Below are 27,607 nucleotides of genomic sequence, written 5' to 3' on the forward strand. Positions count from 1 at the left end.
CACTGGCCCTGATAGCTGAAGCAGTGACATTTGCTTCCTGGGTCTTTTAAGTGGGAAATATCTGAGTGCATGAAAGTGTGGGAGGCAAGATGCTGGGAAAGGGGCCTTGGATATTTTCACTGAATGGTTTTCAAGGGGTTAATTGGATGTGGACCCATTTACTTATGCCAAAGCCAGAAACAGAGAAGTTGGGATAAAGAACAAAAGCAGAGTTTCAGCAAAAAGGAAGTGAAGGTCCAAAAGGACAGAGAGAGCACAGTTAAGTCATTAAGCCAGGGCAAGGACCTGCAGGTCATGAGGGGACAGAGGTACATAGTAGACCGAATTCTAGTTCACCAGAACACAGTAGAGAAGGTTACTGTTAACAAAGATCATGCTGAGCAGAGTGCCAAGAGCCTCACACACCCGACTGCATTATGTGCCTGAACCATTTTCAAGCTCAGAAGGATCCTTAACTGCTCATCCCATAGAGGCATGTGAATGTAGAATTTATATTTTAGTTCTTATTGGGCAATCTGAACTCTTAGGGAAATGTCTAAGAATCTGAAAGGAGCAAAACAACAAAGGGATTTTGCATATAATCTTCCTAAACAACTAGCCAGGTTCTCATTTGCTCTGTGGCCCACAGTCCCATCCCAACCTTTATGCTCAGTATCCCAGATAGTGGTTATTGGGCATTTCCCATCTGAAAATAATCTGGAGCCAACAGCCAATCATTAATCCCCATGTGAGGACTTCTCTATGTGATAAATGACACCTAAAGTACTTCAAAAGGCAATGAGATCCTTTTTTTTTTTTAGCCAATTAAGATCTGTATCTTTAATAAACATCTGGAGAATACTGTTAGCATAGATTACTATATTCCATGCTGTCCCAGAGAAATGTGGTTCCTTAAAGTCTGTTTAAGCATGACAAACTCTAAGAACTGAAAGTGTAACCTATCTTCCCATAGAGCAGCTCAGATTTATGCCAGTGGTAAGCCTGGCTAGTAACCACTTGCTCCTTCCCTGCTTCTCTGAGGAAGGGAAGTGCTGTGCCCTCTGCTAGGGGCTGATGTGAAATTAGTTCAACCACTAACTTTCCAATGTGGGAGCAAAGAGATCAATGGCTTGGGAACAAATTTGGGAACAAATTAAAAAGGCCACATATAGTGTTACTGGGAATAAGGACTTCCTCCATTTAAGAAATACATGTCAAAAAGAGCTAGTCAGAACATCATTCACTTACTCTACAGAGATTTGACAATTTTCCTAAAATCTAGAAAGATAAATGGAAGATAAACCACGTTCAAGTGGAAGATAAATAGCTAAATATTATTGCTTGAACAGTTCTCTTATACCATCATTTAGCCTACATGGAAAGTCCCACCTTTCCATCAGCCCTAATTCTTCAAAGCCTGAATAATGGTGATGGTAAAGATACCGTGTCTTCTGAGGATTGAAAAGCACTCACAAGATACTTAATCACACAGCTTAATTCATTTGCATTATTAACTTGTATCCTTGCCATTTTTATTTTTTTCCTAACTCTTGCATGCCTCTCATTCTTTTCCATGTACATTGTTCAAGATATTTAACTACATTGTAAATCTTGGGGGAAAATGACAGTGTCTTCTCCTACTTCCATAAATCATGGCAATGTCAATGGTCTGTCCAGAGAAGGCCCTTCATACATCTTATCTGCCAGAATATTTTCCATCTGCTTTCCTGACTCTTCCATCCCTAAAATATTCTTTTTCTGAAACTTCTGCAAGATCAGCCTTTTATTTTGTCTAAGAAAATGTATTTTTCAAACTTTTATTTTACAGTCTTTCTTTAAGCTCTTTTCAAATGAAATCTTCTGAGGCATCCAGACAGGTTGCTAGAGGGACGGAGTTGTGAGCCTGTCCCTAAGCACCCCAAAAACCTCTCTAGGGCTGGCTGCTCAGACAGTGTGGAGCAGTGGTGAATAGCATGGTTTTGTAGCCAGCTTCTCCTGAGTCTGAATACTGGCACTGCCATTTCTTCTGTCTGAGCCTTGGTTTCTTCAGCTGTCCCACTGAGATCATATCACCTATCTCAGAGGATTGTAAATAGTGAAAGAAATAACATATGTGTAAAGGCCAGGTATACAGTAGATACTTCACTGAACGTATCAGAGTACAGAGCTAGGCAGCTCTGAGATTGAAGATTGGCAGCATCACCTACCAGCTGTGCGGCCATAGGCAAATCATTTAATCTCTCTATGCCTTAATCTCCTCCTCTGATGAATGAAGATAATGAAATACAGACTTCATGCAGTGGTTGTGAGACTAGATGAGTAAATACATGTAAAGTGTATGCCAGGCACTAAGCACTTCTTAAGTGTTTGTTTGCTATTATTTTTAACTAAGCTAACAATTGTCAGTCTTCTTCCACACCTAAAAGCCTCTGTGCCAGGTCTGCAATCAGGATGATCCTGATAAAATAAAGAGAGCATCATAAAAGGCAATATAGCTCTATAGACATGTTAATTACACAGCCTGAGCTTTCCAGAGCATCTCCATTTTTACACGGTCTAGTTCCTTGCCAGATTGTAGAGGACACCCTTTGTCCTAATTTAAGCAGGATTAGTTCCTTGGGAGTGGGAGCCTTCTCTACCTTGTCACTGCTGTGCCTCCAGTGCCTGGAAGTACCAAGAAGGGTGCCTGACACATAGAAGACACTAAATAATCTGTGGTATATTTATTGAGCAAATAACTTTGGGAAAGTTGTAATGCAGTAGGTATTTTTTGCTTGTGTTCATGTGTGCATACTACTTTCCCTAGTGGTTCTACTACCTTTTATAACATTAAGCCTACTGTGATCTGTTTTACAAATATCCCCTGCACTCCTGTGGTCCTCAGTTTCTGCTCAGAATCAGGTCATTAATCCTATCCACTGATCTCATGCTTTGCTCTAACTCACCTACCTCTAGTAACGTTAGGTTACTATTTTCAACTGTTTCCTTTATACTTTAGTAAACAAGGGGCAAAATAAATAACAAAATTCACTAAGAGTGCCATAGAAAACAGAAATTCTCAGGATTTGTGGCAGTATTTTAACCTGGTTTTTTTTTTTTTTTTTTTTTTGGTTTGCTACATAGCCATGTACTCCCTGATGATTGGATTTTGCATTCAGCACATTTGGGTATTAAAACATCGAAGAGAGTAAGAAGAGACCTTTGGCAATTGTTGGGTTTTCTGCACGCAGGTTTGGCAAATGCTGGTCTGTCTGTGTGATTATAGCTGAGACAGGCTATAGTCTGATTATATAGTGACTTCTTTTTTGCCATTAACCAGCACATTCAGGTTGGAACCTGCTTTTGATAAAAGAAAGGCCAGAAAAAAACTGTAACACCCTTGCATCACACAATCCCCTAACTATCCCCTTCTTTTAAGCTATAGCCCTAAAAAATAAATTAGATCCAAACTAAAAGTATTTTCCTCTGTGTCTCCCATGAGCTCTCATACAAAGTATTTCGTCTCTCTTATCCAACACCAAGATGTTTATACTCTTAATATAGTATTTATCACATTGTAAGACATAACTGGTTATGTATGAGTTTATCTTCCCTTTTATTTTATAAAGGCCAGTATGTATCACAGTACCTACCTCTTGGTCTTAAATAATGGGGAAACAAGTGAACTCAGAGCTTCTAATATTTTCACATTTTCTTTTAATTAACTTCATTATTCGGGCTTCTCCTATTTGAATGCTGTAAGATGCCAATAAACCAACCTATTGGGAGCTTAAATAGTTAACTCTCTGACTATAGGTCCCTGGGGAGAAGCACCTACTATACAGGACCCAGCCTGATTCTGCTTTCTTCCATCTGCTAAACGGAGAAGTGGGCTCCTAGAAACCCAGAGTGGTCTGGGCCCTGTTTGAAAAGGACTATGCATCCCTTCCACATCTGATGGCAGACATCTAGGGCTGCATTTTAAGGGTGGCACTAATTTCATACTTTACAGTGAAAATAATACCTCCTGAGGTTCTAGTGACTGTGTTTCCAAAAGTTAGGGCACACTCTTGGAGCAGCAGACATAGAGACAATAGATGTAAATACAGCAAGGTATTTTATAGTTCTGGCTTTGGAGCCACACCTAGAATGAAATCTACCTGTGTGAATTTGAACAAGGTACACCAGTCTGTCTCCTTAGCTGTAAAATGGTAGATAACCACCCCTGTTGTGAGAGTAAATGAAGTGATATGTGTTAAATGCTTAGCTATTAGCACATTAAAAGCAGTCAATAAATAGTAAATTTTTAGCAATGTGTTCAGCTGCAAGTAAGAGAAAGCCTGACTTTCAGAGACTTACGGGAGTTGTATAGGTTTAGCTTTCCTCTTGTTATAAGAATAAGTAGACAGACAGCTCCTGGTGTTCCTCCAATGCTCTCAGTGCTGCCAGAGCCCACATCTCTGCTGTGCTCCAGGCCTTTTACTTATGCTCGCACCACAGTTCCATGCTCTGCATCCTTTTATTAGGGAAAACAGCAGTCTTCTCAGAATCCCATAACAACTGCCTTTATGTCTCATTGGCCAGAACTATCTCATGTAGCTACCCAATGCTGCAAAAGAGTAGAAAAAAGTGTGCATTTAGCTTTTACATCTTCTATAATGGAAATGGAGAGGGAGAAAGGGAAATGGAGAGACAGAAGCAAGTCAAGTGCTTGTGGGCTAAGTCTATGAATAGTGTCTCCCATGGAAAGTGGTAGTACCTGGCAGTAGTAGTGGCAGTAATAATGGTAGTAGAATTATCTAGTGGTCACAAAATATTGAAAGTAGAAGCAGTAATCTTTCGCTTTTTTCAAATGCAGAACTTGAGGCCCAGCATGGTTAGAATACTGGCCCACATTCTTGTAGCTAGTAAGTTATACAGCCATTCTTAACTCAAGCCTTAGCTTGCTGGCATTAGAACTTAGCATTCCCCGGAATATATTCTTTACAAAGCTAGTCTCACAAACTGTTCCATGAAAAAAAAATTTACTTGGTCAAACAAGTTTGAAAAAACTCTGACTATTCTTTTAGCACCTTGTGACTTTATTTAGGGATAAACACTGAGAAGTCCTGCAGCATACAAACCATTCATTTGTTAATTCTTTTCCATCACTTTTCTTTGTTTTAATTTTTTTTTTTATTTATTTCTAGGAGAGAGAGAGAGAGACAGCGTGAGCAGGGGAGGGTCAGAGAGAGAGGGAGATACAAACTCTGAATTTGGCTCCAGGCTCTGAGCTGGCAGTCAGCACAGAACCCGATGCGGGGCTCGAACCCACGAACCGCGAGATCATGACCTAAGTGAAAGTCGGACGCTTAACCAACTAAGCCACCCAGGCGCCCCCCATCACTTTTCAAACTGATTGAACACAGGACTATTTTTTTTCATGTAATCTCTTAACATTCTGGAGAACTGATAGCACAAAGGGGACTCACTATGGAAAATATCATCAGAGCTGAAGAGAAGGCATGTTTCTGGGGGGCGGAAGAATAGTTCATACTTTCAGTGAGAACGGGACCAATCTCCACCTCTGGGCATGGAGAGAGAATCACTTTTGTTCTCTGAGCACCTAAGGGAAAAATAGAGCTAATTCTAACAAATCTAGCAGTTTTTTGGGAAGTTAAATAGGCTCACCCTACAGCACCAAAAAGAAAAGTGCCCAGAGTCAGTCATTCAATTCACTGAAATAGCAAAGGGAGATTTTTATTTAAATGGGAGTGAGTCACTATAGATTTTTTTTATATATATAGAAACATACTATTTATGCCATCAATGTATAGAGGTCCCTGTGATTAACATTTTGGTTCTAGACACTAATTCTCCAGCACGACGTGGTGCAGCATCAAATCATTGTCAAGCGGATAATGCCATGCTTCCATTTAAAGCCTTCACTTCAGCTGCAAATTGACAAATGAACACAAAACCAGTTCTGACCTAAATAAAGCATTGAATTTGATGAGTCTAATCTTCTGGCTCTCCAAGATTCAGACTTTCCAGGGTCATGGGGCTGAGTTTCTAAGATGCAGCGGGCATCTCATGGCTACATTAATGGCATAGGCCTGTAGCTCTAAATCATAAATTTTCTCAGAAGGCAAAAACCTCCCTGGGGATTCTACTAAGGTGGCAGAAACATTAGCGTTGCCTCCACCTTAGTTTTAGAAACTATCATTTGCCACTTTTGTTTTAATTAACTAATTAACTTTGCTTACATTTACATCGTCATGAGAGCCCAGTTAGACTATCTGCTGTAGCAACTGCTGGCCCTTCCACATGCATCATCCAGATCATAATGTGCCTGAAAAAATGTTTCTCTTGTGTGAATTCCAATTTACCCTCACTAGTATCTGAGCTCTGATGATTTCCAATTGTTTAGAATTCATTAAGGAGTTATTAGTCTGTATGAAGTGATGCTCATATGATCCCTTCCTCTTTAGAATCATCTGCCCCTTCCTTCCATCTTCCTAGGTGGTTTTTATCATACAGGCCCCACCCTATCAGATTAAACTATTTCAGATTTTCCCTCACCCGGACTCTCAGAATATTTAGCACACATTCCTCAAACTTTCTTCATTTATTATTCATTCACAAACAGAACTAAGCATTGTCAGGCACTGTGGTAGGCCCTTGGGAGCTGGGAGCTGTTTTGTATGTATATACAATACTTTCACAACTATCTAATACTGTCAGAAGAGTATTTATAATTTCCTCAGTGCCTAGCCTAGTGCCCGACATAGCAGTGTTCAGTGATGGAGTCTGAATCTGGCAGGGAACAGCTTTCAGGGATCACACTGCCGTTAAAGAGAGCAGAACCACTCACTGTGTGGACTTGATTGCTCAGATTTTATCTGATAATGCTTTGTTCTCAAAATGTAAGAAAAAAATACTTTTTGCTAAAAGCAACCTTTTTGTTTTCAATCAAGCTTCCATTGAGTGCCAGCTCTGTGCCAAGCACTGTTCTAGATTCTGGAGATACAAAGATAAGTAAAAAAAACAAAAAAACAAAAAAACAGTCTTTGAGGAGCTCTCAGCCTCCCAAAACAGAACTGGAAACAGGTTAAGTTTGATAAAGTGCTATAGTGCTGTGATAGGAGTCCATGGGAGAACAGAGGGACCCAGAGGCAGAAGCAGCAAATTCTGCATCTTGAGAATTAGAAAAACCTCCCAAAGGAACCAATTCAAACAATAGATAATATTTAAAAGCTTTCTCCCTAGGGCGCCTGGGTAGCTCAGTTGTTGTTAAGTGTCCAACTCCTGGTTTTGGCTCAAGTCATGATCTCACTGTTTGGTGGGTTCAAGCCCTGTGTCAGGCTCCACACTGACAGTGCAGAGCCTGCTTGGGATTCTCTGTCTCCCTCTCTCTCTCTCTCTCTGCCCTTCCTGCCACTCCCGCTGTCTCTGTCTCTCCCAAAATAAACAAACAAAAAAACTTAAGTAAATGCTTTTTCCCTATTCAGAGGTCCTCAGGGGTTCACCAGCTGAGAAAGGATAGAGTCAAACTTCCTACTGTGGCAGGAAAGGCCCCTCCTCCACCCCTGAACCTCCCCTCCACCCCCTACAACGCCTCAGCCAGCCTTGCATCTAGTCACTCTTTGCTTGGCTTTCCATTCTGACCTATTCAATTTTCTTGCTTTCAGGCCTATATCAACACAGCTAATTCGTTATAAAATACACCTGCCCCATCACCCTCAAGGCTTACTCAGCTAACTCACACTCATCTTTGATACCACTTTAACTATAAAGTCTGTCCTGACCCTCTGAGACTACATTAGATCCCAGTCTTTGTGATGTAAATGAGCTGTGTGCTCCTCCTATACATGTTTAATTTTAAGACTCCTTTAGTGTGTGCGCACACACGTACACACATATACACACACACAAATTATACTGTGAACTTACTAAGCCCAGGGCTCTATCTTTTTTATTTTCTGTGTCATTAGTAACCAGCACAGCACAAATTCAAAAATATTTGTTGAATAAATGGATAAATGGATGGATATACTAATAATGACATTTGACCTACACTGGAATTTGACAGAGAATGTAAAGAAGGACTAAAGATAGTAAATATATTCATTGAGCACTTGTGATGGGCTACCTACTGCTCTAAACCCCTAATATGTATTAACTCTTCTATTCCTCAAAACAATTGTCATCTCACAGATGAGGCCACTGAGGTAAGCAGAGGCAATTCACCTGCTCAAATCCATAAAAAGAGTACATAGAGGAGGCAGGCTTTGAATAAAGACAGACTGGCTTCAGAGCCTATAAAGGTAGCCATTAAACAATGGTTCTCCATTCCAGCTCTTATTTTTTTGTAGGCTGAATGGAGAAAAACTGGGATTGAATAGGTCTGAAATGTGACTTCCCCCCAAGAGTTTCCCTGAAAACTGCTCCTGTGGAACTTGATGGCACTGTACTTTCTCGACAAGGCTGTGCTTCAGGCTGAGCCTGATTTGATTCGTATTTTATCACCTTTAATGGCTGCCTGACACCTTTTCTAATTAGTGGTGATTTTTTTTAAGTTTATTTATTTATTTTTTTTGAGAGAGACAATGACAGTGTGAGTCGGAGAGGAGCAGAAAGAGAAGGAGAGAGAATCCCAGGCAGGCTCTGAGCTGTCAGTACAGAGCCAGGCATGGAGCTCAATCTCACAAACCAAGAGATCATGACCTGAGCCGATACCAACAGTTGGATACTTAACCAACTGAGTTACCCAGACACCCCTCATGGTGATTTTAAACTATTTATATAGATTTTCTGAGAAAAAAAAATCTGACTGATTTGTTTTTAACTACTTATAGTATTTATTATACTTATTACCATTTCATTATAACTAGGAATTTTGAGGATTTACTAATTTCCTACATAATTTTTGTTTGTTTTTTGGTATTCCTAATCTCAGATAAAATCTCAAGAAATAGGTAAGGAATTCTAATGTTTCCATCTTTACCCCAGTCCAGTTTAATTCCAATTAGTCTTTAGAGTAACCAGTGTACACTAAGTATATCACTGAATTCTAGGAATATAAAGGTAAATAAGACACAAACCCTGCCCTTAGGAGCAGCTCATGGAGTACTGGGAAAGACCAAACCATAACCAAATCATTAATTTTTGTAGTGTATGAAGTAGTAAAGGAGACTATACTAAGGGAAGTCAGGCTCAGAAGGTCACTTTGTCCAATCTGCAGGTGTTGGGAAGGTTTCCTGGAACGGTGACACTTGCATTGAATCCCAAAGAATGAAAGATTAGGTGAACCAGGTGAAAATCAGAGGGTACACAGTTTGGGGAAACAGATGAACAATAGCCCAGAAGGATGACTCATCATAATGTGGTCAGGGAATTAGTGTATAAAATGTGTGTATGCAGGTAGTAGGAAATGGATTGGAGAGGCTTGTAGGGAAGAGGCTTAGCCTGATCAGGGGGCTGTGAGCTGACCACCTTTCGGCTTTCTCAACTTCCTTTCAACTGCCTTCTCTGTTTACCATCCAAATTCCTATACTTGTGGCCACCTCCCAACACCAACATGATGCCTCTCCACCTATCACCAACCAAAACTTATGTGTCCCCACCCTTCCTCTCCACTAGACAACAAATTCATTTGTGCTTTTACAGTAATAATCATTAGTGACCTGCTTCATCCTTTACGCAGTACTTATCAAGCAACTACTTTATTGCAGAAACTGTGCTAAGTACAAATACATTATCTGACTGGATCTTCACTCAGTATTTTATAATAGAAAGTATTACCCCTATTCACAGATAAGAAAAAAAAGTAACTGAGGCATAAAGAAGTTAAGCAAGCTTTATTTAGTGCATGGTTAATAAGTGGTAAATTTGGGATTTAAACCCAGGTCTATATTTTTTATAGCCCTTTTTAATTTTAATATTGCCTTTCTGATGGACTCATTTTCCCAACCATATACATCGCTTTTTGTCATTGTTGATAAAGTCACTGTGAATATATTTCTGCCAAATAAAATATTAACATTTTAATTCTAATTTACTCCCAGAGAAATGACCCTAAAGGTGACTTTTTTTTTTTTTTTTTTTTTTTNGTCATATCAGTCAAGGTGACATCACGGAACAAGTAGCCTGTCAGTGTCCATCATGTTAAAACTTGGCATAAGTACTGTAGTGTACGAAGTGAGCCTTGACAGCAAAGATATGGATTCCAATCCTGGCTCTGCCACATACAAGCTGGGACTTTAAACAAAGCACTGAATTTTCAGAGCCTCTGGAAAATGAGGATGATAATACTCATCACGCTCTGTATTATACACACAATGATCCTGTGGTCGTATGATCATTGTGTGCATAATACACAGTGTGTCCCAGGCCCAGGTTCATGAGATGTGAGTTTCCTTTTTCCTAATCATGGGGTCATCTCAGTTCATGACCACCCAATACACAGCTCTGGTGACATAATATGAAGTTCTGTGACATCATTCTTCAGGAAATTTACTGAAATGGAAATACCTGACTTTGGGAATCTGGCCTGAATTACTAGCAAATCCTTGCTACATCCTGGGGGCCCAGAGTTCTCTAAATTTCCATTATATTCTTAGGTAATAAGTTACAAAGTTTCTGTTAGTGTTTTTTTCAGAAGTCATGCTTTCCTCTGAGTTTAAAGGTGATTTGTGTTAGCCATTTTTTCTCATTCCCCTTGTGGTTTTGGCAATGCATTTGTATTTCTTCAGAAAAAAATTTTTGATTTTTAATTTGGCCAGATGGATCTATTTTACTTCACACTTAGAAACTACATAATGAATCACTACAGTAAATTTTATAGATCACATGATATGAAGCTCTCTTCAGTAAGGCAAATGTGTGCTCATGTTGTTCACTTATGTTTAGCCAAAAACAAAACAAACAAACAAACAAAAAACAAAACAAAACAAAAAACTCCCAAACAACTGACAGGCTTACTGCCTGGCTTGGTTCTCAGCCTTCAAGACTGCACACTCAGGATGCTGGGAGCTGCCAGAGAACGTGACTCTCTCTCTGCTGAGTTAAAATGACATGGCCAAAATGCAAACTAATGACACTGTTTTCTCTAATTTGTTATTCATTGGCTTTTTTAGTTGGAGAAAAAAAAAAGAGAGACTGTGACTTGGTAAACAAACAAAGATCTGTCACTGATCTTGCTCTTCCAAAACAAACAATATCTGAAAAAACAAAGGGTGGTAAACCTAATGAAGCTCCCAGACAAGATAAAGATAATTATAATCAGCACTTGTTAAGCAACTCCTGGTCATGTGTGAGACACTATACCATGTGTATTACACATCAATATCTTATAGACTAAAGCTCACCAACCCCAGAGTTTCAGAGGCAGTAAGCCTTGGGTGGGGCCAGAGAGTTTGGATTTCTAACAAGCCCCAGATAATAATGACTAATATTGATGAATGAATGTGCTGGTGACATAGGTTTCACACATTGAGAACCACAGACTTACATCATCTCAGCTAAAAACAACCATGTGAGTAGATCATGTTATTATTATTCTGTTTTAAAAGTGAGAATACTTAAGTGCAGCAAGATAAAGTGTTTTGTCCATGACTGCACAGCTTTTAAGGGATACAGGTGGGATTCACACTCAAGTCTAACCACCCTGGCTTTTTCCACAATAACTTGACTGACAAGCTTTCAAAAGGATATATCAAGTGGGTAATTGTTTCTCCTTCCAGTTTGCCCCATAGTTAGGATTTTTGCATTGTAGACTCAAACTCTAGGGCATTGCCTGCCCACCTGGGCGTAGGAAAATAACACCACTGTTGCAAGAAGCTTGCTTTTGGTTGGGTTATTAAGCGTGTTTTCCAGGCTCTGCTCATAATGTCCTTCCACCTTCTCCCCATATGACTGAAGGACATATATTTTTGCCTCACTGGGGCCAATGTTCAACCAGGGGATCAGCTGCCATTCCCCTACACTCAGGTCTAAACAAGTGCATCAGTGCCAAATGGGAGGGCATGATTAACTAACAGAGGGTGGGGAAGGGCCTTGGCATATACTTTGGCTAGAATTTCAGTGTTTGGTCACCATATAATATTGCCATAAAAAGAAAAGCAAAAGCAAACCGGTGGAGCCACTTTCTTCAATTTTAAATGGAATGAGTAGAACAAGGAAGGTAACAGAGTAGTGTAATATCAACATGGATGTCCTCTATAGATGTCCTCTGTAGGAGGCAGAACAATAACCCTCAAACATGGTAACATTCCACTCCCTGGAACGTGTGCATATGTTACCTTCCATGGCAGAAGGGACATTGTGGATGTGATTATGTTAAAGATCTTGAGAAGAGATTATCTTGGATCACTCAGGTGGAACTAAGGTCATCACAAAAGTTGCTATAAGAGGAAAGCAGAGGTATCAGAGCCAGAGAGAGATTTAAAGAGATACTCTGTAAGATCTGGAGCTCGACTAAGTAATTCTATCCTAACCATAACACTCCCTAAAAGATATCTTGGCTCAGACAGTGAGCTACACAAAACTCTGGTGAGGTTCCGTGACATTCCACAAGGTTTTACTCCGGCCATATGTATCGCACATACACACACATGCACACATTGTACCAGAAATCACTGAGGGCAAGAAAATGTATTTATCCTTAGGTTGGTTCTAGGTAGGACCTCAGTAAATTGCTATTGAGGTCATTTACTGATGAGTTCTGCTGATCCTTCCTGCTTATACTTCTCAAAGGAGAAGAGGTCCCCTCCATTCTACATCACCCATCTTAACTAGCCTCTGTGTGATGTCATGGTCCTTTCACTCTGACCCCCACCAATGTCTTGGTCAAAAACTGAAGAGAGCAGCACCCACTTGACCCGTTGGTGGGAGTCAGGCACACCAGAGAGTATGTTCTGACTCAGGGAGACACATTATGACATTGAGGGGAAAATGCACAGTAGGAGCATCTGAGGGAAATGAGAGAGAATTTGAGTTCAGGGTGAAGAGTGGATGCTTCTCTCAGGGACTATCCAGCCACAGGGTACAGCCAAGTGTGCGGCCCATTGCTGGAGAATGGACTGGGACAAAAGTACACAATTTCTCCTCCATGCACAGAGCTAGTGCCTACCAGGACAGCAAAATGAGATCCAAATGTTCTAGCCCAAACAGACCAGCAAGCACTTTTCCCTTTCATTGGTTAACCGATAAAAATATAAGAAAAAATTGATTTCAACATCCACTCATAAGAGAAGTCTAACTTTAGGACTTCTTTTAATCTAAAAGATGTTTGAAATTTCTGATGATACTTGAGAAAAACCAAGCAAATGGACTTCAGAGAGGAACTTACAAAGACACATTAGCAGAATGTTAATATGCTGAACTGGAGCTAAACAGATGCAGACTTCTGATGTCTTGCCTGTCGTTTTCACCTTCAAACTCCAAATCCCTGCATCAAAGCACATGTTATCTAATTTCCCCTTGGACATTTCCAGAGGCTTTCATTTAATTGTATTCACAGTGCAGACACTGCTTTGCGACTGCATCTCCAGGGAGAAAAGTGCCAGACAGAGAGCAAGTCGAGAGCTGAAAGGAGCAGACAGCCTTTAACTCCAGGGCATTTCTAAGCAATCTTCAGTGGTGCCAGTGAAGAACCAGGCTCTATGTGTCAGCTGTTTACAGACTCTCCCCTTCTTTCTTCTTTTCCTTGCCTCACAGCCCTCAGGCCCACCCCAAGGAGCAGGGCACTGGTTCTGCTTCTGGCCACTAGGTGGCAGGCGGGGTTTCTGGGCAGCTCCAGAGGGAGAGCACATTCCGCTGGGCTTCTGCAGCAATGATAGAGGACTGTACAAGCCCCCATGGACTTGTTCAGAGAGCTTGATGCGAGCAGCTGGAGGCATACTTTTGCAGGAGCAGGGCTAACAGCAGATGTGTTGATTCCCAGATGTGCGGACTGAAGAATACTCCAAACACAAACTAGTTGGTTTTCTCGTAATCACTGGTGACACATTCCCATACCTATAAAAATGGTGTCACATATAAAAGCTGGAAAAAAAATAGTATTACTTCCTAGAATACTGATGCTAGATTTTTAAAACATACATATTATTGTCATACGCTATAGAAGAGCCTCACCTAAATATTTTCCTGCCACACACTTTGCCACCAGAAGTGCCTTTCAAATGCCTTTCAGTTGATCATGTTTCCAGTGTTTGTTCTTCAGGAATCAAACCAACTTTTATCAAGATCTTTGATTTATTGGGGATGCAATAAGTGCCCATGCATATTATTTATTTAATGCAATTTGTTTCTTTTTTATTTTAATTCCAGCATAATTAACATACAGTGCTATATTATTTTCAGGGGTATGATATTGTGATTCAACAATTCATAAAATACTGGGTACTCATCACGATAAGTGTACTTTCAATCCTCTTCACCTGTATCACCCATCCCCCCACTCACCTGTGGTAACCATCCCTTTGCTCTCTCTATAGTTATGGGTCTGGGGTTTCTTGTTTTGTTTGTCTCTTTTTGTTTGTTTGTTTGTTTTGTTTCTTAAATTCCACATATGAGTGAAATCATATGGTATTTGCCTTTCTCTGACTGACTTATTTCACTTAGCATCATGCCTTCTAGATCCATCCATGTTGTTGCAAATGGCAAGATTTCATTCATTTNGAGAGAGAGAGAGAATCCCAAGCAGGCCCACCACTGTCAGTGCAGAGCCTGAAGTGGGGCTCGAACTCACAAACCTAAAGATCATGACCTGAGCAGAAACCAAGAGTTGGCTGCTTAACCAACTGAGCTACCCAGGCACCCATATACTACCTCTTCTTTATCCATTTATCCATGGACACTTGGGCTGATCCAAATCATGGCTATTGTAAATAGTGCTGCAGTAAACATAGGGGTGCATATATCTTTTTAAATTAGTATTTTCATATTCTTCGGGTAAATACACAGTAGTGGAATTACTGGATCATATGGTAATTCTATTTTTAATTCTTTTGAGAAACCTTCATACTGTCTTCCACAGTGGCTGCACCAGCTTGCATTCCCACTAACAGTGCATGAGGGTTCCTTTTCCTCCACCTCCTCCCAACATTTGTTATTTCTTGTGATTTTGATTTTAGCTATTCTAACAGGTATGAGGTGATATCTCATTGTGGTTTTGATTTGCATTTCCCTGATGATTAGTGTTGTTGAGCATCTTTTCATTAGTCTTATAGCCATCTGGATATCTTCTTTGGAGAAATATCTGCTGATAGCTTCTGCCCATTTTTATTTATTTTTTATTTTTTACAAATAGTTTATTGTCAAGTTGGTTTCCATATAACACCCAGTGCTCATCCCCACAAGTGCCCTCCTCCATGTCCATCTCCCCCCTCCCCCCCTCACCCATCAGTCCTCAGTTTGTTCTCAGCATTCAAAAGTCTCTCATGNAACCGTGCAGAAGCTTTTAAGCTTGATAAGTTCCCAATAGTTTATTTTTGCTCTTGATTCTTTTGCTTTTGGCGATGTGTCAAGTAAGAAATTGCTGTGGCGGAGGTCAAGGAGTTTGCTTCCTGCTTTCTCCCCCAGGGTTTTGATGGTTTCCTGTCTCACGTTCAGGTCCTTTATCCATTTTTAGTTTATTTTTGTGTGTGGTGTGAGAAAATGATCTAGTTTCATTCTTCTGCATGTTGCTTTCCAGTTCTCCCAGCACCGTCTGTTAAAGAGGCTGTCTTTTTTCCATTGGAGACTCTTTCCTCCTTTGTCAAAGATTAGTTGGCTGTACATTTGTGGGTCCAATTCTGAGTTCTCAATTCTATCCCATTGGTCTATGTGTCTGTTTTTGTGCCAACACCATACTGTCTTGATGATGACAGCTTTGTAGTAGAGGCTAAAGTCTGGGATGGTGATACCTCCCATTTTGGTTTTATTCTTCAATATTATTTTGGCTATTCGGGGTCTTTTGTGGTTCCATACAAATTTTAGAATAGTTTGTTCTAGTTTTGAGAAGTATGCTGGTGCAATTTTGATTGGGATTGCATTGAATGTTTAGATTGCTTTTGGGTAGTAATGACATTTTAACTATATTTATTCTTCCAATCCATGAGCTTCTACCCATTTTTAACTGGATTATTTGGGGGTGTTTTTGCTGTTGAGTTATAGAAATTGTTCATATTTTTTGTATACTAACCCCTTATTGGATATGTCCTTTGAAAATATCTTACCCTATTCAATAGGTTGTGTTCTTATTTTGAATGCTTTTCTTAAACCCACTCTGGTTGGAAGGCTTGTTATGCCTGTTATACGAATAAAGACACCAAAGGTCATGGACGCCTGGGTTGCTCAGTCAGTTAAGTGTCCGACTTTGCCTCAGGTCATGATCTCACCGTTCGTGGATTTAAGCCCCGCGTTGGGCTCTGTACTGACAGCCAGCTCAGAGCCTGGAGCCTGTCTTCAGATTCTGTATCTCCCTCTCTCTCTGACCCTCCCCTGCTCACGCTGTCTCTCTCTCTCTCAGAAATAAATAAAACATTAAAAAATATTAATAAAAGACACCAAAGGTTAGAGACATGAAGACATTCATCCAAAGTGATGAGTGGCTAAACTAGGGTTTGAACAGCACTGATGTTAAGAACTTTAGCCCTAAAATGTAAAGCTTTCTCTAAAGCTTTACCTTCTGAAGGAGAAGCCAATCTGCCCTGTCTCATGCTTAGTGCCACCATTTCTGAAGGGCGACAAAGCATGAGGAACGGGTAGGTAGCCTTTTACTTCAGTACACATTATTGAGTCAGAGTCTGCAGCATTTTGTACCTGAGTGTGCTCAGTGCAAGTAAAATTGGGTTGGGGCTTGCCAGTGGGAGGCAGATGAAAAGGACACGAAGAATGAGGTTAGGCAGTCACTACTACTACTGGACTTAAAATCAAGATTTTAGGCACTCCAACCAGAAGTTTACACAGGCCAGAAGTATAGAAGAAAAAGTGGATATAGGATGTGGAAAGAGGATGAGCAGAATGATGAGGCTGATGCTGATAGCTGTTCCTGAGCATTTATGATGTGGCAGGGACTATTATCAATGCCTCATAAACATATTTCATATCCTAAGACAATCCCATGAGATAGGTAACATTAGGATCCTCATTTTATAAATGAGAGAATTGAGGCACAGCAAGGTAAAGCATATTGCCAATGGATAGATACCTGGAAAGTGTTGGACCTTGCATTCTAATCCCAGGAGTTTGTCTTTAGAGCCCACAACCTTAACTACCAGAAATTATAAACACTGATACTGTATTTGAAAGGGCAGTAAAGAGTTTGTAGGAATGAATGAAAGGTCAGGATTGAAAAATGACATTTGTAAAAGTGTCACCTTCACTCTATTTTGATTTAGGTTGGATACCCTCCTGTTTACCACCCTTGACAAACGAAATGATTATCCACTGCCCCATTTTCTTTGGTTAACACTTTCCTTTAGTATTGCTCTTTCTGTGAGACTTAAAACCACTGTCTAGTGTACTCTGCTGAGTTATGATCTAGTTAAGATCCAAACTCAATATGGCTTGGTCACCAACACAAATATGCAGAAGGACATTTCAGTTTTTCTTAAGTTTATTTATTTATTTTGGGAGAGAGAGAGAAAGAGAGAGAGAGAGAGAACACAAGTGGGGGAGGGGCAGAGAGAGAGAAAGAGAAGAGAGAATCCCAAGCAGGCTCCTCACTGTCAGCACAGTGGGGCTTGATTTCATGAACCATGAGATCATGACCTGAGCCAAAATCAAGAGTCAGATACTTAACAGACTGAGCCACCCAGATGCCCCAGGACATTTCTATTGTTTTTGGCTGAAATATCTGCATAATGCAGATAGCACTTACTTGAATTAAATTAGTACAGGGAATGGGTAATGTTTCCTAAAAGTAGATTCAGACTAAGTGCATGATTACATTTTTACCAGTTATAATTTTTAATGATTAATTTTTATTTCTTTACTCCAAATAAAAACTATTTCTAAAGTTGTCATTTAAAAATATGTGAGATGGTGGAAGGTATCTTTTAATAAGTGGTCAGGTGTGGTTGAAATTCACCAGCTATTTCTTAAGCACCTATTTCATGCAAATATTTTGGTCAATTTTTAAGATTCAGTGTTTTTGACATCCTGGATAATTATAATGTAAAAGACAGGACATGAGAGAAAATATTATTTTACCAAGAAATTAAATAATAACCTCACCACCACTTCTCTAGACATTGTCACTGAAGGCAGTTCTTATTTTTACATTTCCTCTCTGGATAAAAGTTACACCTTCAACTTAGTTGCCCAAAGCTGTGTCAATCTTGACTTCACTTTCCTTGATGCTTTGCAGCCAATCAATGATATTCTCTGCTTATGTTATTTTATCTTTTGCATTCTCACCGATATTGCCATGGAGCAGAACTCCATAACCTAGTGTCTGTACTGACATAATATCCTAAATCTCTATTAGTGATGCACCAACCTGTCCCAACTGCTGTCAGAGCCATCTAACTAAACTGCAAATTTGATCCCATTACCCCACCTTCAAATAGTAGGTATCCAAGTCTTAAAATATAAAAATCTAAAACTCTTTTACATGACTCACAGAGCCCTTAAAGACCTGACCCTTTAAGATTTGACCTTGAGGTCCAGCTACCAGTTTATTCCACCAGTCCCCCAATGTCCCTTCCACCAGTGGTCCTCCAAACACCTATTTACATATCCCTGCAATACCAAACTGCATATAATTCCCCAAACATACCGTGCCTCAGCTATTTCTTTATTTGGTATGCTCTGCCTATGTATTTTCTATTATTTCTGCCTCTTCTAATACCAGTATTTATCTCCCTTTTACCTAGAAAACACCTTCTTACCCTCCAATTACTAACCCAAATATTACACCTCTTTTATAAATTACATTTCCGTTGGACTTGCTGGGCCCCTTCATGTAGTACTCCTTATGTTGTATTATATTTGTTTGCTTTTCTCCCTGCTAGACTGTAAATTTCTTGTAAGCATTGCTTTCTATGTCCCCATCATCAGCAACTATTTTCAAAGGTTCTCTGGGGCATCTGGGTGGCTCAGTCAGTTAAGTGTCCAACTCTTGATTTTGGTTCAGATCATGGTCTCATGGTTCATGGGATCGAACCCTGCATTAAACTCTGCACTGACAGTGTGAAGCCTGCTTGGAGTTCTCTCCTCCCTCTCTCTCTGTCCCTCCCCTGTTCATGCTCTCTCTCTCCCTCTCTCTATCAAAATAAATAAATAAACTTAAAAAAAATAAAAAGTTCTCTAATAAATATGTGAGTGAGTGACCAGCAAAGTTTCACTTCTCTAGCCTCTGGTGAAGACCTAGTTCCTCCCCTAATGGCAAGTCAGCACTCAATAGTAGTTCATTTTCCAAGAGAATAAGTCAACTTGTCAAGTCTTGCTCTACCACATACCATTTAAATATATCTCTGTCTCTCACTGGGTATGTAGAGGTAGATGCTAAGAAGATTTAGAGCTGATAGATGTTTTAGGTATTTAATTTGGGGGAAGAGAAATGCTTTGAAATGATTAATTAAATGGTTTGGCTCTGCAATAATTGAAGTATATTTGTGGAACTATAAAAGACTATGTCTGGATGATTTTGATGAATTGCATCTAAAACATTAATGAATTGATATTCTTGAATGCTGTGATTACAGTGAATTTTAATCTGCATATGATGTTAGTGATCTCATTTGTTACTATGTGTATTTGATTAAAATATTTTTAATTAATTGATATAAATTGTCTGGGTGGTGGGGTAAACTAAGCATTTTTTCCCAAATTTCTGTTTTCAGAAATATTCCTTTTAATTGCATTCACCCTGCTTGGAAGTGAACTAGCTATACCACATCTGAGGCATGCAAGTCCTAACTATTTTAGAACATAACATTTCGTACAAAGAAAGTATGCCTTAGGCATAATTCTGTGAGTTAATGATTCTTTCTCTTCCCTCAAACTCCATTCCCTTGGTAAAGATGGAATTGTCCAGGAAGAAATAAACAATGGAAAGATAGGAATATCTTTTTCTCCAGCTTTTTGTCTAAAAGAAGCTTTCCACCTTTCTTGAGTCATTTGGCCACCCATTTCTCTAGCATTTCTCCCAATTTCTCCCAACACATACATACACACAAGAAGAAAACAAATGTTTATCAAGTTCCTTCAGTGTGCTCTGTGCTATTATATGTCACTTAATTTGTACAAAATCTTGCAAAGTCAAGATATACCAGTTTTTATAGCTGTAGAAACTGAGACTCAGAGATGAAATAATTCTTCCCAGATTGTACACTTAGCCTTTGATTGAGCTGATTTAACCCATGACCGCCAGGCTACTCCTCATGTTCTTTGTACTGTGCTTCATTATATCCTCCATTACTCTTTAGCCAGAAAAAAAATTATTCCTGTTGGTTTGAAAAGGGAGAATCAGTTATCAATTTCAACTCTCAGTAATCTACTAAAGAAATTCATAGAGGAGGTAGCATTGAAAAGAAAGATAAGTAGGAGTGTTTGAGTTGTTTAGGTAGGGAAAGGCATGCCAGCAAGAGATAACAGCAGGCACAAAGATACAGGGTTTAGGGCTCCTTGGAGCCACTTCCTGTCTCCTAGTTGTAGGTGTCTCTAAGACCAGTCTATAATCCTTGGCTCCTTTTTCCTTGTGTTCTTTTCTTTAGAGAACCCAACCATCAGTGCGCTTTCAATTCTCAAGTATTCTTCCTTAAGCTCTAGGTGTTAGTCGTTAAATGATAACTGGATAGTACCATCTTAATACCTGACATCATCTCACCTTCAGCACATCCAATACTCACTCTTTTATATCAAATAAATTCTGTAATAGTTTCATTATCTCTGTCTTCCTGTTAAATAGAACAAATGCTACTTCCCAGGCTTAAAATGTTAGACATGTTTAATTTGTCCTTATCTTCAAATTAAACATATTTAATTAGATGCTATTGAGATATTAGATGCTATTCTAAAATGTTTTCAAACTAATACATAATATATTTTTTATATGTCATCCCATTGAAGATCAAGCAAAAATTATATGAGTTATATAAAGACTTGGATTATATTTTAATACTCTGATATTATTAGCCAAGTATGTCTAACAAGTATTAATTGAGAATGTGCTGTGTAACGGAAACTACTCTAAGCTTTGAGGATAAAGTGGTGAATAAAACAGAATCTCAGCCCTTACATAATTTCAACTATATTTAGAGGATGATAATAAAAAGTAAACAAATACATAATATAATTCTAGATATTAAACAAATACATCATATAATTCCAGATAGGTAGAGCTGCCATGAATAAAAATGAATAAAGGTGAGGGACTACAGTGAGGTGTGGTGAGTTACTTTAAACATTTTGAGATATGGTGCCATATCAGCCTCTCTGAATAAGCTGAACAGAGAGCAAAATGAGTAAGAAAATAAGACACAATGATCCAGGAGGTGAAGGCTAAGTGTTCCAGGTAGAGGGAACAGCAGGTAAAAAAAAATCTTGAGGCAGGAACAAGGCTGTCATCTTAGGGGGCAAGCAATGTTCATTGTGGTTGGGGTAAAATAAGAAGAAGAGAGAACAGTAAGAGAAAAATGCAGACTGACACTTAAGGATCAGAGTATGTGAGGTGCAGATTTTTTAATTTTGTCTTGAATGTGATGGAAAACTTTGTAAAGTTCAAGAAATTACATGATGAGATTAATATGTTAAAGAGATCCCTCTGGTTTCCATAGATAGAAGAGAATGTAGAGTAGAAAGAAGAGAAGGAAGAAATCAGACATTCATTGTGACAGGCTAGGTAAGGGACTATGATGATTCCAAGTGGAAAGTGTAATGATAGGACTTAATCATTAAGTTGTATGTGAAGGAAAGAGAAAAAATTAAAGATGAGTCTACGTTTTTGACCTGTGTAAAGAGGAGGATTTAGACCATTGTAATTCAGATTTGGGAAAGAGAGTTTTAAACTGTAAAATCAAGTGTTCCATTTTGGACACATTAATTCTATATCTTATGAGCTTAGAGAAGTCCAGAATGGAAATTAAAATAAAAAGACTGGGGGGGAGCCAGCCACATTTGTTAATAGGACTAAATGAGAAGAAATTTGGGACCAGAGATGATAAGGGAAAGGAGAGAAAGTTTGAAGAAAACATGACTTTGGTTTGGGAGTTGTTAAATTCAAGATTCCCAAGAGAACATCAAAATGAACAAATCCAAGAAGCTGCTGGGATAACGGGCCTGAAAATTGAGAGTCTGTTGTTTGAAGAACAATTTGGGAGAGTCAAGGGCACAGCCAGAGACTAGAAAAGGAAGCAAACCCGAGAACTAGACAACGAATTCTTGACTATTGGACTAAGTACATCTGAGAGCCAGTCAAGTGATAACACAAAAAGAAAAGGAATGATTCATAAATGAAGGAGTGGTCAATAGTTCCAATGTTACAGAGAAGTCAAATAGAGTTAAGGTTCATCATCATTGGATATGGCAACAAGATGTTGGTTTGAGTGTTAACAAAAAGCAATTTAGGCCCCAGACACTACAGGGAAGTTGTCTCCCAGAGGCTCATGTGAAGACAGAAATCATTGTTCATCCATCATGTAGAACACTCCCATGAGTCAGCTACTGGATTCCATCGAATAAATCTTGATGTAATATGTAAACTACCAAGATGCAAGTGGAATACCCATAAGTGAGTATCCTATTAGGACCAAGAGCACTAAGACTTCACAGCATCCTGCTCAAAATCTCCACTTGTAAGGGGTTTCAGTAATCAACATCCTCCTGGCTTGCTGATGCCCAAGTTTCATACCCCTGAACCCACGGCACTACACAGCCACAGTCTGTGATATAGGGATGACAGGAGCAGGCAGAGGAACCTGGGAGCTGGCAGTCCTGCCTTGAGTCTGCTGGTCCCACCCAAAGACTGTGTGGCCAAATGCAGATCAAACAGATCCTGAGAAGTGTGTGATGAACAAGACTCCCTAGAGGGCAGCACAACCTCACAGGAATGGGGAGAAATACCAAAAACGGGTTCATGGGGTGTTTTACTAAAGGGGACACAAGGGGGCAATGCACACTTTTATGGAGAATGGGATAAAATTAAACTTCATGCATTGAAGTCAGTAGAGGTAGGAGGATCTAAGTTGTAGAGCAGACCACAGCAACAAGTTGGCTAGAAAGAGCTGGGAGAACGTCAGTCACAGGAAAACAAGGTTCTCTTGTTTTCAGTGCTCAGTGAGTGTTTATTATCCCAACGGTAGTAATAAACAGGTACTGTTTGCTGAGAAAATACTATATATCACATCTTCTGCTGTGAGCTAGATGGTATTTTAGGCACTGGAGATAATAAAGATGAATATAATACTGTCTTTCCCCTAGATAATGCCTGTATCTGTAAACAGATATTGTCAGTAGATAGTTGTAAGTGATTCAGTTGTTTGTCTGGAGGCAGAAAAGGCACAGAAAAGGAAAGAGTTACTTAAGAAAGACAGGAACGCTCTCAAAGAGAGGATAACATGATAGTATGGGTTCTGGATGTGGTGTTTCTCTCTCGCGCCTGTGATTTTTCTAGGTCTTCCCTGAAATAATATTTTTTCCCCTCCTTCCTGTATTCTTTAAGTCCTGCCAGGTTCTAGTCACTGTTGTGGGCATAGGCATACAGCAGTGGCTCTGACATGGCAATAATAGGCAGAGAAGTGAGCTTGCTCTTATTGGTTTTCCTCTTCCTCCCCCTCTCTTGGGATGAAGAAGAAAGATGAGCACTTCAGTCTAACAGGTCCTGTGTGAGGAAAAAAGGTAATAGAAAAATAACATCATGTCTTTTCACTTATGCAGTCAACAAACAGTGACTGCACAATGTACCTCTCAGACCCAGTCAAGTTCAAATTCCAGCATGGTATGGGCCATTATAGTTTAAGATCTGTCAATCTTGGCCACACTTGGTATTGATACCTTCACCATGAATTTTGTGTTCAGTAATTGTTTATGGTATCCATTTTTGTCATTCCCATTAGATTATAACTCTTTGAGGTCAGGCTGTGAAACGTGTTTCCTTAATGTCAACTACAGAACTCAAGCACTGTGCTGAGTACCTAGAAGACATTCCATATGTGTTTGAGTATATTATTTATAAGAAGGACCTACTGCTGAATTCTGATATGAACATTCATCAGCTATGTAAGCATAGTTCTCTTTTGAATAAACTCATCACTACCCTCTCACCAGGGTTATAAGGATGCTTGAGACAATATAGTAAAACTCCTAACGCAGTCTCTGGTACTTATGTTTGCCCCCTCTCCTTCTCTTACTATTCTTTGGCTTCTCCTTGATTTTTTAAATTGAGTTTTCCTGTCTCTTTTAGTCTTCCCTTTGTTTGTTAACTTTGGTTCTAGGGCTTTAGAGTTGAACATTTCAGATATATCTGGCTGTATTACTTGCAGCAAGTTATTAACCATTCTGTAGCTCAGTTTCTTTGTCTATAAAATAAGGATGATAATAGTACCTACCTCATAATGTCTTTGTGAAATTAAATGCTAAAATCCTCATGTAAAACATCAGTGCTATGAGTTAAGTAGCATTGTTCCTATTATTCAAAGAGGAAATTTAAGAAAAGTTACATAAGTTATCCCAAATCATACAGCTAGTAAGTGGTATTACTAGGAATCAAACTCAGGTTGACTAATTCCAAAGCCAGTACACTTAATTGCCATGATTTATTGCCTATCTCAAGCAAACTAAAGCCCAATCTGTTTAGAAAAAAATTCAGAGAGCTATTGTGTATCTATCTATGCGTTTGTTTATGTATATAGAGATGTGTGAATGTGTGTGTATATATATATGTGTATACATGTATTTATGTATATATAAATCATATATATACATATCATCTTTATGTAATGTTTCTTTGGGTATCTCTCATTATGAAATCTTTAAAATCTCACTTTCAGTTTACTGTGATAGACATTGAACAACGTGGAATCTGCTTTGAAATGGCAAAATTAGTGAATCCATCTGTTGTAGCTTTATGTGATTATAATAAACCATAAGACATTATTCTAAAACCAGAAGTATAATTCCCTTTATTAAAATGCTACTATTAAAGCAATGAAATGAAGGTGAGAAAGGAGGTAGGAGAGGAGTCCCTAGTCACAGACTTGTGATCTTAGTACATTCTGTCCCATGCAACACAGTGGAGATGATTTTTGTGAAGCTTATGTGAGTCAGAGGACGACTTGGCAAACCCAAGACTTGCCACGACTGCTCCCCTCTCTTGTCAGGGGGGTGGTCATCCCTGCTCTCAGGCATGTAACTGTCACAGGAAGCATGGCCTCCCTGCCCTCCTCAGCCCCTCATATGCACGCAGGGACCAGGAACACCACACCCTCCCTCTGGTACCTCCACCTCCTCTTGGTCTTGTCAAAATCAAGTGATTTTAAAACCTGAGAGAAATGGGAACTAAGATTTCTGGCAATACTTTGAAACACTTTTCCTTTGTCCCTCAGTGGTTAAGAACAGAGGAGGAGAGAAAAGGAAAAGCTGTGTGTGTGGCTATGGGATTGGAGCAAGGAAGGTGAAGGAGGAGGACAGAGGGAGCAAGGAGGGTGGGGAACAGAACAGTTCTTTGAGAAGAACTGGTGACCGACCCTGTTTGCACAGGAAAAGAAAGCCAGTTTCAATGGAGCTAAGTTTGGGTAAAGATCACCGACTCACCTTTGATAAGCGTTCTTGCTTTTAACATTTTCACAGGAGCTTCATGCAAAAAAAGCATCTGTCATGTTGCTGCTACACACCAGGCCCTGCACTAGGCACGTGCCAAAGGAACACTTGTGCCCTTGCCCCCCCCACCCTGAAATTTACAGTTTAGTGAGGAAGACAATAAGCTAGTTAGCATACTAATATCTAATTAGAATGTGAAATAAGTGTTCTAAAGGAAGAGAACAGGGTTCTAAGAAAGACTAACAGGAGAGAAGGGCTGAGATAAAGAAAAGAAGCTTGGGGGGCCTGCGTGGCTCAGTTGGTTAAGTGTCTGACTTCAGGTCATGATTTCACAGTTTGTGAGTTCGAGCTCTGCACGGGGCTCTCTGTGCAGAGCCTGCTTCAGATCCCCTGTTCCCCCTCTCTTTCTGCCCCTCTCCTGCTCGCTCTCTGTCAAAAATTAAATACACATTTAAAAAAGAAAGAAAAGAACCTCGTCTGTCTCCATTTCATTTTCAAATCCAGCTAAATTTTGGCAGTCTAAGTTAGGGATGTGGTAGCAGACAGATCCTGTGAGCTAGTTAATGAATTAAAGATTCACTAACCCACAGGATTTAATGGGGATCATACAGATCATGTCCCATAGGAAGACTCATGCTATAATATTCCTAAGTATCACAGGACAGGTAGAGAAAACAGAACAGAATATTTTGCATCAGAATTATCTGGGAAAAACCTGCCTGGTCACAGAAGTTATTAGAACCAGGGGGAAAGGACAGGTATAAAAGTACCACTAATATGCACCTGTTAAAATTAAGAATTTTTACATAAACAATGTTACCTGATCCCTCACATTTCCATTTGGCAGATGGGGAAACTGTAACTCAGAAAATATTAGCAAGTCTACTAATATAACATAGCTGGTATATGGTTTCCTTCTGGGATAGGAGGAAAACTCTGGGAAGCAGTAGTAGATTCAAGTTTTTGGAGACTCAAGGTCATACAATTTGGGGAGGAGACTCTATTTAAGAAACAGGTAACAAAATATGAATACAAAAATAGGGACAGGGCCTTGCAAGGGACTGATGTGAGGGTCTCTGCTTCTCCATTACTTTCAGAGCAAATCTGCTTCCACAGAGAAGCACTGGGGGTGGGGCTCCAACCACCCCCAGACTGAGAAAACCAGGTTACTTAAGTGCAGATTGTAACCATGGTCAGTACCAAAGAGGGAAAGAGGGATCAGGCTTCTTAACCAGTAGTGTAAAAAGGATCAACACAAAAGTAGAGGGAGGGCATCAACAGATGAATGGATCAAGAAGATGTGGTTTATCTATACCATGGAATACTACATGGCAATGAGAAACANGAGGTCAGGAAAAAGATAAAAAAGATTAAAAAAAAAAAATAGCACAGTTCCCTGTGTACCCTTCAGCCATTTGAAGACAGAACCAGGTCCAAGAAAGGGCCCAGCCAGTGTTTGTCACCAGCATTTTCATGAGAAACAATATGCATCAGAGTTAACTAATCTGCTAACCTTGGGCAAGTTACTCAATCTCCCTGTGTGCTGGCTCTTCCTCCCTTGTAAAACAGGGAGATTAGTAGTACCGAATCCCTAGGCCAGTTACAGGGATTCAATCAGTCAGTATGGATACTTAGCATGTGTGTGGTATATTCCCAGTGCTTAGTAAATATTGGCTTTTCTCGTCATTACCCAGCTTGGTCTGACTCCAAAGCTTTTCTAGTTGTTTATGCACGAAAATGTTAGGAAAAATTCCTCTTGGAAAACTAATCATCTGTTTTCAGGAAGAATAAATTATTTTGTCTGAAAATCCCTTAGTCCTAAAATAGAAGACAGCAACTTTTAGTTGATTGCTGCAACATTTATTTGGACCGATCCTATTCTCATACGGAGATTATCTGCCTGGTCAAGATGTTGTTCCTCCCT

At 39.5% G+C, this 27,607-nt stretch overlaps 1 protein-coding gene and 1 long non-coding RNA gene across 3 annotated transcripts in view; one reads left to right on the forward strand and one right to left on the reverse strand.

Moving 5' to 3' along the window:
• The window catches only part of GRM5 (glutamate metabotropic receptor 5), a 504,989-nt gene that overhangs the window by 448,432 nt on the left and 28,950 nt on the right, over positions 1-27,607 (forward strand). The gene's annotated exons all lie outside the window — the stretch shown is intronic.
• Positions 13,243-27,607, reverse strand: part of LOC144230709 (uncharacterized) — a 38,929-nt gene continuing 24,564 nt past the window's right edge. Inside the window, exons 4-6 of one of the 2 annotated variants that reach the window (XR_013334844.1) lie at positions 24,474-24,550; positions 20,199-20,372; positions 13,243-13,956 (exon numbers count right to left, since the gene is read on the reverse strand). This is a non-coding gene — a long non-coding RNA (uncharacterized LOC144230709). The remainder of the gene's footprint in view (positions 13,957-20,198; positions 20,373-24,473; positions 24,551-27,607) is intronic. The other variant, XR_013334845.1, reaches the window with a different exon arrangement.

Source organism: Crocuta crocuta, unplaced genomic scaffold (assembly GCF_008692635.1).
Source record: "Crocuta crocuta isolate KB4526 unplaced genomic scaffold, BGI_CrCroc_1.0 scaffold614, whole genome shotgun sequence".
Lineage (NCBI taxonomy): Eukaryota > Metazoa > Chordata > Mammalia > Carnivora > Hyaenidae > Crocuta > Crocuta crocuta.